The sequence below is a fragment of the Gavialis gangeticus genome, unplaced genomic scaffold (genome assembly GCF_001723915.1).
Source record: "Gavialis gangeticus isolate Ggan-Ray unplaced genomic scaffold, GavGan_comp1, whole genome shotgun sequence".
Classification (NCBI taxonomy): domain Eukaryota; kingdom Metazoa; phylum Chordata; order Crocodylia; family Gavialidae; genus Gavialis; species Gavialis gangeticus.
Window position 1 is genome coordinate 63,030,910 of NW_017728992.1, and position 10,511 is coordinate 63,041,420.

Sequence of the window (10,511 nt, forward strand, 5' to 3'; positions counted from 1 at the left end):
GGTAGACAAACTCTGCTTTTTAGCGGTAGCAGAGGGCAGGTTGTTTGTGAAGACTTAGGTGTGCTATTTGGTGGGTCAGCAACTCCAAAAGCATTTAAAATCTGTTGATTACAGAAAAGGAGGTACCTAAAATTATTCAAAGGCTTTTCAAATTTTTTCAAATAATTTGTCTGCCAAGAAAGGAACTGCATAGCTTTTTGCATGAAAAAGACTGTATTCTCTACTTTCTGCTTCCATGTTTTTCAGTGTCTTGGAGCCATTGGAATTACTTTTTCCAAAGTGATACTATTTTGGTATTTATTCATATAGGTGGTAAATTTTTAATATGCCACCATAGCCCTCCCCCCACTTTCACCCCCACTTTGTGGAGTACAGTAAAATTGGAATAAAGGAAACCTGTGCCCCAGAACAGAGCTATGAAAGGCCCCTTGGAATCAGAAGGTAGACTGCATTAATAATATCACTTAGGTCCCAGGCAGGTGTTACACTAAAGACGTGATTAACCAGCTAATCACGTCTTAAGCAGTTACTTGGGTACATATTCATTCAATTACTGGCACGATAAAACAGGGAATAAACCACAAAGTTATTACACAAAATATGTGTAATAACTTTGTTGATGATTTCCATCTTGCCATAAATTGAACAGGTGGCCAAGGCCAATCAGCTGGTCTGTGCTCCCAGCCTCAGGAGCCCTTGGCTCTGCTGCTCTCCCAGGGCTGGGAGCGCTAGTCAGCTGATGGGTGACCCTAGCCTTGGGAGCACATTAGAGTCAAAAGCTCTTGTGTACCTACCAGGCTGGGAGTACCCATCACCTGACAGGTGCTGCAAGTTGGAGCTTGCTACTTGCTGCTGCAAAGGGAACACAGGATCATGGCTCCCTCTGTGCTGGCAGTAGGGCATGATTGGAATCTAGTCCATGATCCTATAATCATGCCTTCTGCCATGCACATACAGCATGGCAGGGGGGGTATGATTGTGGGGATTGCAGATCAGATTTTATCATGCCTTTTAATTGAATGTCTGTCAAGGGTCTTACATTTATCTCAGTACTGCTGTTGTTGATCCTTTATGCTTGCTCCTTTGTTATACTTGCCTTTGTGGCTTTGTTCAACAGAAGACCTTAACGGGGAAGCAGATTAGCTCAGTCCTCTAGCTGATGAGATATGTATAATGGAGGAAGTAAATGTTGCTATTTACCTCCCTATTGTTAGCGTATGCATAGCTTGCCAGGGCTTGGCATGTTCACACTGACTGTGCTGAAACAATAGGCGTCCTCTTTGTCAAAGTGACTTTCTTGAATACAGATAATGCTGATGCAGTGTGAGGAAGCACAAGAAAGCTAATAAGACTTCTTTTTCCTAGCAGGCAGTCCTCTAATGCAGAATTACTCAACTTGTGGGTCGCGACCCAAAAGTGGGTCTCAAGAATATATGAAAGGGTCATAAACAAACTTTAAAGATAGATCAACAAACTTTAAAAAATGGATTCTTCTTTAAAGGAGAAAAACATGGGAAACCATGGCTTTTCTCTTGCAGGCTGTCAGAGATCCAGCCTGCAAAGGGCCGCTTGGGGACCCTCCAGACCCCATGCACCTACTCCCTACCCCAGACACTGAGGGGCAGGGGTCCAGGGGAAGGAGGCAATGGGTCAGGAGTGAGGGGCACTAGGTTGGACTGGCCATCATTGTTTACAAATGGGTCCTGGTACAAAATAGTTTGAGAACCACTGCTCTAATGTGCACTTTGAAGAGCCTAAGCACTAGGCCTATGTCTAGAAAACTGGATTATGTAGCTGCATTGGCTTCACAACTCAGATTTAAAGTGTTTTTGTCCATTTGTGGTTGATCTGGAAAAAATGGTCATTTCCTTAGGTGGATGGAAAGCTCTGTGTATGTCCCTATAGGAAGTGCAACAGGAATGCTGGGTGGAGAAAGCAACAGTGGGGGTATGGTGGGGCAAGTGGTGACAGGGAAAGCAATGGATTACAGAGCTTGATTACTGACGAGTCAAAATGTGAAAACATGGGAACCTACCATAAATTCTGTAGGGCGGGTGGTGGCAGGAAACCCCTCAGTGTCATCGTGACAGATCACATAGAGAAAAGAGGAAGTAGTGGTATAAATGTGAAGGCACTGAAAAAATAAGATGATGCTTTGATATGAACTTCAAAATGATGGTCATAAATTATTCTGGAAAAAAACTGTGAGGTAGGAAGGAAGTGTAGTATTACTGAATTAAATGTTTCTAAGAAGACAAACGTGCAGTGATTGAAAACTTAAGAATGCAGGTCCATTCAGTGGTCCAAAAAAGGGTCACTTTACTGAAACTGATTGCAAGTTCCTACCTACTTTTAAGAAAAGGGAAAGGAGGGAATGCCAGTCACCTGTGAAGTTCTTTGACAAAAGTCAATAGAAATAGCAAGGGAATTTAATATCCTGCAGCAAAAATTCAAGGCAAGTAATGGGTGGTGTATCTGAATTATGACAGAAAGCAGCTTAGTCCTGAGATGAAGAATATCACTTGCACAGAAGTTACGACCTGACTGCAGCAAAGAACTTGTTGAATTCCAGCTGTTCATTATTAGGATACTTAAGGCTCATGATTATCTGCTGGGCCAGAAAGGTAATGCTGATGAGGCTCCAGTCTATTTCAACATGCTAAGCAATGTCACCATCAATAAGAGAGGAGCAAAATCCATAACTTTGAGAAGTTTAGGAAATTAAAGAAACAAATTACCGTGAAGTTATCAATATTGGCAGACTGTAGAAAATTGCCACCTTATGTGATTTTTGAAAGAGAAAACTGATAAAGAACTTACAAAAGAAAGGTTGCCACCAGGAATAGTGATTAGATGTCAGGAACAAGGATGGATATCAAGTGAAATGATGACTGATTGGTTAGATGTTACATGGAACAGGAGACCTGTTGAAGTAACGATTGTTAGTGTTAGATGCATTCAGAGGGCATTGAATACCAAATATAAAAGCAAAAATTTGGTCAACGAATTGTAATTTTGTAGTCGTACCTGGTGGTATGACATCTTAAATCCAATCCCTGGATGTCATAGTAAATAAGTCCTTTAAGGACCATTTATGGCATCAGTAATCAGACAGTCTCTTGGCAGGGAGCCATGTGTTTATGCATAGTGGGAAGATTATAAAGCCAACCATAGCACTGCATTACCAATGGATTTTGACTTCTTGAGGAAGGATATTTGCAGAGGTCATTATCAAAGTCTTCAAGAAGTACTGTATGTACAGTGCCATGAATGAAACCATGAATTGTGGAGCCCAAAACTGGACGTAGTACTCCAGCTGTGGCCTCACCAAGGCTGAGTACAACAGGAGAATGACGTCCCGGGATTTGCTTGAGAAGCATCTATGGATGCAAGCCAGTGTTTTGCTTGCTTTGCTAGCCACAGCATCACACTGAAGGCTCATGTTCATCTTGTGGTCAACCATGACCCCCAAGTCCCTTTCATCTGTAGTACTAAACAGCGTAGCACTGCCGAGCCTATAAGCATGCTGCAGGTTTTTCCTCCCAAGGCGGAGAACCTTGCATTTTTCAATGTTGAACACCATCAGGTTTTATTACTTTTGTAAGCTAGCATTGCATAGAAAAACTGCATTAATTTGGGCACTATATTTGCCCTTTCTCAGCCATCTGAGACCTCAGCTAACCTCCGTGGGTTCACCAAGAGGCTGTAGCTCTGAAATTACCTCAGCCAATTCCTTCAGTACTCAAGGGTGCATCCCATCCAGCCTCACTGACTTGAAAGCATCTAGCTTCTCTATGGAATCCTTAACCTATGCTTCTGCTATATTAGGCTGTTTCTCTCCTTCCCTATCTTTGCTACCAGCTGCACACATGATCTGGTAGCTGCCCATTTGTGAAGACAGAAGTAAAACAGGCATTAAATACTTTGGCTTTTTCTGCATTATCCATAACTAGATTGCCTAAAATTGCTATCACCTACTGATTGAAAGCCTGCATTGTGTTCTTACATAACTAAAATATGATACCTATCTTCAAATCATAAATGTTATCTCTTTGGAGATATCTCTGTTTTAATGAGCTTTGACAGTACATTGCGCGTCTCTTTTAGGCCTACCCTTATTATTTCTTTTTCAGAAAGAAATGTTACTATAAAAAGAAAGGGGAAGATATTAGCCATTTACTTAACTCTGAAGAATGGATTTATTTGGGGGTTTTTAAAAATATTGTTTAAGTTTGAAAAAGAAACAGAACAATTATCCTACTCAGCTACTACTCTGACAAAATGGAATGTTGTCTTATAATACTGTATCTGAATTAGTACTTTCTTTACTGTCTTTTTTACAAAAAGATAAATTGTGACAAGAATAACTTTTTAAAATCTATATCGATTCCATTTCTGTTTGCTGCAATCACTTTGCTCTTGTATTCGCTTTCTCAGTGAATTGTATTCACAGAAAGTTTTATTAGCTTTCTGATATGTAATGACATTGATAATACCATAAATTGCTCACAAAGTAAAATCTGTAATTAGTTATGCATGTGCTTAACTTTTTAAGTAAATGAGTTGTCCCTTTGAAGTTGAGCTTATTCATAGGTATTTTCAGAACTGATTAATTCGGTTTCTTTGAATAACATCAGATACAGTACTTACTATATTAAAATATGATTTTCAAAAAGGTAAATAATGTGACACACAAGGCTCAGAAGGAACTGCATATCTTTCTCCTCCTTTCTAACACAAAATTTTGTGTTCTGCAAATTACCGAAGAAGAAAACATGGCATGCAGCACCTGGCAAGGACTTTTAATGTGTAGTTCCTGTGGAAGGAGCTTGCTTCAACATAGTTCTCTGGACTAAGTTCCTTCACAAACTTATAGCATCTACAAAGGTCAATACTTGAAAGATACAGATCTGTAGATACAGATTTAACAACGATTCATTGTCAAATCCTTGAAGTGAACAAGCAATCAAGAAAAGAAATAAATAAATGACAATTATACTGTGGCAATAGATACCGAAAGAAAGAAAACTGAAATAGAATCTGTGTGTGCTATAGAATGAAGTATGTATTGGTTTTTTTGTACTTTTTAAAGAATGTATGATACTGTGTATTCATTGTGGCTTCAGTGTTCCTTTTTCCAATGTTTAATGTTGATATTCTCTATGACTTCAAATGTATGGTATGCACCTGCACTAGCTGGTATCAGTATTTTATTCCTCAAAAGGAATGATTAGTGTATAGTTGGAGTAGACACTGGTGTATAATATGACATTTATCATTTTGTCAGAAGACAATTTATCCAAGAATAAGACTTTCCCCATTGTGCTTTTCCCATCCCCAGTCCATATACAAAGAGGATTCCCTCTTATGAGCAGCATAAAATCTTAATTTTAGGTCCCAACCTACATATAGACTCTGGTTTTATGGTCTGCAACTTTGCTACATTGTACTATGATACAGGGTTCCCTCGCTTTATGAGGGCTCCATATGTGTGTATTTGCTCTTATGCAATGACCCTTTTTATACCAAAACGTGTTATATGCAAGGTAAATTCACTTTTATGCAATTTGTGTGGTGGAAGTCCACAGTCAGCTGCTTTGTGCAGTGTATTGTAGGAGTGATGCACACAAAAATATAGTCTCCTGTATGCACCTGTGCTCCTTGCTCATCATCTGCAACGTGTTTCTGTATCATCCCCATTATGATAGTGTTTGGTGCTTGTGTGTACTGTCTGCTGTTGGTGAGTACCAAAATGGTCTTGTAGAAATGGGTCTGGGGGTCAGTACAATTGAGGTCTTGGAATGTATCCCTATTTGTTACGCAGTAAAGTGGGTTCCCTTTATGTGAATTCAAGTTATGCGCCATTTTCCAGGAACACATGTACAGCATAAAGCGAGGGAAAACTTTACTAATCATTCTTGCAAGCGATAAAGTCAGGAAAATCTTACATCAGTGACTTCTAAGAAACATCTGCAAAACACTAGATGCTACAATAAGGTTATGGGCAGGTGAAGAAGTTATGATCCGGTAAGGTAGGGTATAAATGTGCAGGTTATCGGATGCTACACATCAGCTGCCTATGTGCGTGCTCTTGCTTCAATGTCAGAATTGGTTTCTCTTCTTTCATTGAGGATGAACTATCTCAAATTTACCATATGCACACACATGGGCATGTGCCACAGAGTAGCTGATGCACTCTAAATTCATACTCTATTCCATAATATTTTTTATGGGCACATAAACCTTAAGTAGTACAGCTTCTGTGGCATGGTATTCATATGTCAATCAGATACTCCACCCAAGTCCTTATTAATCCTATGTCCCATCATGGTATGAAGAGATTTCTGCACACGTATGTTTCCTTTTGAATGGGACTTCAACTTGAGGTCTTGACCACATGGGGTTGCGAAAAATGTCATGCTTGTGTTTCACATTAGTGGGAATAATAACCGTGTCATCTTGTGAAAGCAGAACAATTCTTTGTATTCTGACCAAAGCCCTCTATGTTGTCATGTTCTGTTTTACTCTTGGCTTATTCCACATAAGTTGCTACATGAGGAAATGAATGAAGCAGTTCCTTTGCATAGTTTGCATTTTGATTTATAATAATATAATTCATATTTTTATTTATAGTTGTAATATTTCAGATTTCATAGATTTCATAGACATTAGGGCTAGAAGGGACCTTGTAAGATCATCAGGTCCAGCCCCCTGCCCAAGGGGCAGGAAGTCAGCTATGGTCAAAGGATCCCAGCAAGATAAACGTCCAAATGTTTCTTGAAAGTGTCCAGAGTAGGTGCTTGCACCACCTCTGGGGTTTGTCTGTTCCAGGCCTTGGAGGCTCAGACAGTAACGTTTTTGCTTATGTCCAGCTTTAAACGGTGTTGCAGGAGTTTGTGATCATTGGACCTTGTCATCCCCTGGGGTGCTCTGGTGAACAGGTGTTCCCCCAGGTCCTTATGTACTTATAAGCTGCTACCAAGTCACCCCTGAGCCTGCACTTCTCCAGATGAAAGAATCCCATTGCTCGCAGCCTGTCTTCATAAGGCTTGTTCTCTCACCCTCTGATCATGCACATAGCTCTCCTCTGGACCCTCTCAAGCTTCTCCCCTTCCTTCCTAAATTGTGGAGCCCAGAATTGGATGCAGATGTAGCCTCACCAAGGCTGAGTACAACGGGAGGATGACATCCTGGGTCTTGCTCAAGATGTATTGGTAGATGCAAACCAGAGTTTTGTTCTCTTTGCCAGCTACAGAATTGCACTGGTAGCTCATATTCATCTTCTGGTTAATCATGACCCCCAAGTCTCTTTCAGTCATGGTGCTAGTGAGTGTAACATTGCTGAGCCTATAAGTGTGTTGCGGATATGTATTCCTGAGGTGTAGCACATTGCATTTCTCCATATTGAATGCCATCAGATTTTCATCCACCCACCTTGCAAGCCTATTGAGGTCGGCCTGGATCACCAGCCTATCCTCAGGTGTGGAGACTGTTCCCCAAAGTTTGATGTTGTCTGTGAACTTGGCCAATCGACTTTTGACACCAGTGTCCAGATTCTTTATGAAGGCATTAAAGAGTACAGGTCTGAGAATGGAGCCTTGGGGGACACCAGTAGTTACTGAGTGCTATGTTGATTTGATTCCATCAGCTACCACTCTCTCAGAGCCAGCTCCCCAGCCATTGGACTGTGGAGTAGTCGAGGCCGCAGTTGCCCAGTTTTGTCCATGAGGACATCGTAGGACGCCAGGTCAGAGGCTTTTTTAAAGTCCAAATATATGACATCAACCTCTTCACTTTTGTCCAGGAGATGTCACCTGGTCATAGAAGGAAATGAGATTGGTCAAGCAAGACTACCCACAACAAACCTGTGCTGGCTGTCCCTCAGGATGTTGCCTTCTGTTAGCCCATCAAGAATAATTTCTTTGATTTTTTTTCCAAAATATTCCCAGGGATTGAAGTTAAACTGATTGGCCTGTAGTTTCCTAGGTCTTCTTTCCTCCCTTTCTTGAAGATGGACACCACGTTGGCCCTCTTCCACTCTTCAGGTACTTTGCCCTGAGCGCCATGAGGTCTCAAATATCCTTACCAGTGGCTGTGCTATGATGTCTGCCAGTTCCTCTGGCACTCTTGGGTGCAACTTATCTGGACCATCTGATTTATGGGGGTCCAGCCTCTCAAGATGCTCCCTCACAAGATCCACGCCAATGATGGGCATATATTCATCTTTACCCTCATCATTGTACATTTAAAAAAAAATCCTCAAATATCACCAAAATACAGGAATCTTGTCATGATTTCTAAATTTTCCGTTCTTAGTTTCTTTGTACTTAGTTGTGCATACAACTGATTTACATAGAAACATGCTTGGGTTATTGGACTGAGTAACTTTGCTCTTCCCTGTTTCTTTATTTGTTGTATTTTATTTTTAACCAAGACAAGAAAATATTCAGTGTGCATTTTTAAAATATGTATTTGCACAGTACCTAGCATAGTGGTGTCTTAATCCCTTATTAGGCTTCTAAGCACTACTGTAATGCACATAACGAAAATAATGAAAAGTATTTCATAACCTGCTTTGAAATCCCAAGTTATAGATAGGCTCTTGTTTTATGGTCTGCAGCTTTGCTACATTGTACTATGATATTAATAATTCTTACAAGCCAAACATGTCAAATCTGGAAATTCTTGAATCACTGCCCATGTTAGTCCATACTTATCAAAAGTTTAGTATTTTGCAAAGACTTAAAATAAAATAGCATGTTGGCCCAAGTAACTTAGGAACCTAAAGTCCATTTTCAAAAGTGACATAAGACTTGAGGTTATGTGCCTGAATCACTTCTAAAATGGGGCCTTTCAGACCTTTTAAATTTTAACCCCAGTCTCTAAGCTATATTTAATTAAAATGGCAACTAACTCCATGTTTAACCTTGGCCAAATATACATTTATAGGTGTTTCTCTTGCATAAATGGAATCTAAGACATTCAGGAATCTGATAATACTTGTATACATTTGTGATGGATTTAGCAGTTTTACAGATGAAAAACTATTTAGGAGCAAAATATTAATATTCACCTATTAAGTCCCAAAAGTCTTCAAACAGTAGCTTATATAAATCAAATAATTTTTTTCTAGAGTTATATACCCTGCTCAACTTTAGGAGTTTAACAGTTCTACTTCCTGTCTCTAGTTCTAAATTGAGTGCAGAGCTCATACTGTTGTCTGCTGGCAATGTCCATGTCAGTATGTTGATCTCTTCATTTCAAGGGTAGATATATCATGGTGTGTTAAAAGTAAATATTTTTAAAATGTACTAATTTCTTCAATAAATTTTAGTAATCTTGTCCCAGAAATGTGGTACAATGTATTGGTTATAAATAGTTATTTTTACCAGCAAATCTTTCTTTTTTGCAGCAGACTCTTCTGCCATATCTGTAAAATGAAGTTTACTAATGACTGTGGCTTTCAATAAAAGAAAGTGTGAGTGATTCAGTGTGTTGATAAATTACATCATACAAAATTGTATGGGAGGTTAAATGAAGATTGAGTTTGCTGCAGAATATCATTGTTGGTATTTTGGGGAATGGAGTTGAGGGGAGAAAATGTTTAACTTGAGTTGGCTTAAGGCATATTTATTTTAGCCCTTTTGAAGGAGAAGCAAATCTTGTAAAGAAGCAATTATCTTGATTATTTTTTCTCCATAACACTTCTTAACCACTTCCTTTTCTTTTTTCTCCTCTCTCTCTCTCCTTCCCCCGCCCCCCCCACAGTATCCTTCAGGTACTCATTTACTTAACCTACCACAACAGCAGTGAACAGTCAGTAATATAGTGCCTGTTCAACTTAGCCAGAATTTTCAAAAAGTTCTCAGAGTTGGTCTAAACTTTCAATAGCAGCATATTTAAACCAGCAGAGAATGTTGTTAATACTTGTTGTATTAATGAACTTTGCTTGTTATTCAGCATTGATGTCATGGCTACATCTTCTTAGACCAGGGGTTTTCAACCTTTTTTTAATAAGTGTGCCCCCGGAGGCCAGACATGGAGTTGGGGGGGAGGGGGTGGCACGTGGCTGGACATGGAGCAGTGGCAGCATGGGGTGGAGGATGGTGGGAGGTGGAAGGATGTAGCCTTCTGCTCCCCTCCTTCCCCTGGCGAGGCAATACTTATGCAGCCCTCAGAAGGGCACCGCTGCCCTTGCCCCACCCTGGCCTTGCTCCTGGGAGGCGGTACTCCATCCCTGCCCCCCACACGTACCCCCTAGCACCTTCCCAAGTACCCCTATCTAAGACAACCTCTGTCGTAGAGGAATGTATTTAATTAAAAACACTAACAATCCTTAATGCAATAGAGGTTGATAGCAAAACCTATTCCTGAAGAGAGTGGTTTAGGGAGGGAGGGGGGGAGAGAATTTGCATGCGTGTGAGAGAGAGATTCCCAGTTTGGGCTGATGTGATACAGTACACCTTCAATGCTGTGTGTAAACTTGACACAAAAAAACCTGGCTACCTAGC

The 10,511-nt window shown here is 40.2% G+C and overlaps 1 protein-coding gene across 3 annotated transcripts in view; it reads left to right on the forward strand.

Annotated features, from left to right (window-relative positions):
- Positions 1-10,511, forward strand: part of CDKAL1 (CDK5 regulatory subunit associated protein 1 like 1) — an 877,582-nt gene that overhangs the window by 592,620 nt on the left and 274,451 nt on the right. The gene's annotated exons all lie outside the window — the stretch shown is intronic.